Below are 1,622 nucleotides of genomic sequence, written 5' to 3'. Positions count from 1 at the left end.
GCCCCTCCCCGGCAGACAGCCTGCGACTCAGCCAGCTCACGTCTAGCGCCTTCCCAAATCTTCCTCTGTCTGAGAGAGCCTTAGTCTCTCGGGCTCTGTGGACACCTTCCGTCCACGCTTGTCTCCGTGTCCCGATTCGAGGTCTTTGCCACCCAGTCCAGTGCAGCCTGTGGGAGCTGAGTGGCTCTGCCAGGCTGCGCTCACCGCCTCTGGTGTCTCTCTCAGCCCCCGCCCCGCCCCTGTGTGTTGTGTGCCTGGAGGCCCTGCATGTCAGGCTGCAGCTTTGTCCCAAAGAAGGAGAGCTCTGTCCACACTGACGCCAGAGGCCACCCTGCAGTGGCCTTTGGAGCCTGTCCCAGTGGCGTGGCTGACCCTCGGTTCTGGGCATGAAGAGACCAAGGGAAGCCTTGGGGTGGGAGCGGACGGACTTGGACGAGCTGGGGAGGGCCCAGGCCCAAGGGCAGAGGCACCTTGTCTGTTGGCCTGGCCCTGGCCCTGGCCCTCTGCTTCTCCCTGCCGTGCTTGTCCCTGTGGGGCTCGGGCAGCCAGGCGGGAGCCCCTGCTCAGGACAGCCCTGTGGTGCCTGGATGGAGCTCTCCTCTCTTGGAAATCCCCTGCCTGCCCTTCACTCCTGTCCCTGGCCTCCCCGGGAGGGGATTCCGTGCCTCTCGTGTGGCCATCAGTGCTGGTCTGCAAGATGCCACGCTCGGGAAGTCCGTGGTTCCTATGTGTGACACACACGTGCCGCCCAGGTCCTGGGACTGGGCTAGGACGTGCCTAGTGGGGCTTTGCCAGCATTCGGGGGACAGAGTCCAGCTCGTGTCTCCGGTGCCCCTTCCGCAGCCCCCAGATGTCAGATCCTGGGCTCTGGGTTCGGGACCAGGGTGCCAGGGGCAGGGCCCCGCAGTGCTCCCCGCAGGAAGGGCTGCCCTGCCAGGGGGTAGGCTTAGAGCGGACGGGCAGGCCCGAGGAAGGCACGCCTGTCTCCAGCTCTATCCTGTGGCCAGGCTGGGGTGGGCGCTGCTCCTGGGGCATTCGGCCTGCCCCGCGCTCCCCAGACTGGATTTCTGCTTTTCTGCAGCCTGGAGAATCTTTAGCGCAGGCGAGGGTGGGGCCCAGGGAGTGTGAAGGACCTTCCAGACACGCCTGAGGCTCGTTTCCCCCCGAGGCCCTGCAGTTCTCAGAGCCTGAGGCCAGGGCAGCTACTGCCTGTGCCTGCAGGCCTTGGTGCCAGCACGCGCCATCTCCTGCTGTTCTGTCCCGAACGCTGAAGCAGGAAAGGGGTGCCCACCCGAGAGGAGCGGGAGAGAGCTGCAGGACCCTACCCGCTGTGCAGCAGCCAGGGCCTCACCAGCCCCATTCTGCTGGGGTGAGCCTGAGGCCCGCTGGGGGGAGCTGGTCTCCAGGGCTTTTCCTGCTGCCTGGAGCCGAGATGGATGCCTCTGAATGGCACCTAGCGTCTCTTCCTGCCCCCCGAGGGGTGAGCGGCAGAGGCCTTGCTGGGCCTGAGCTAAAGCCAAGGAGTTGCCTCGGAGGGGCGCCTCCCTGGTAGCTGGACCTCAGAGCGTCTACTCTGGGCTGCCAACCCCTTTTTCAGAGGACCCGAGCTTCAGGTGGAGGAG

General features: G+C 65.8%; 1 protein-coding gene across 1 annotated transcript in view; it reads left to right on the top strand.

The window, feature by feature from the left end:
- The window catches only part of LOC103270294 (voltage-dependent N-type calcium channel subunit alpha-1B-like), a gene marked incomplete at its 3' end in the record, with an annotated part of 22,047 nt that overhangs the window by 6,988 nt on the left and 13,437 nt on the right, over positions 1-1,622 (top strand). The gene's annotated exons all lie outside the window — the stretch shown is intronic.

The sequence above is a fragment of the Carlito syrichta genome, unplaced genomic scaffold (genome assembly GCF_000164805.1).
Source record: "Carlito syrichta isolate Samal-C Ts95f unplaced genomic scaffold, Tarsius_syrichta-2.0.1 Scaffold107893, whole genome shotgun sequence".
Taxonomy (NCBI): Eukaryota; Metazoa; Chordata; class Mammalia; order Primates; family Tarsiidae; genus Carlito; species Carlito syrichta.
The sequence above is the reverse complement of the archived record's forward strand: the minus strand, read 5'-3'. Positions and strand labels throughout refer to the sequence as shown.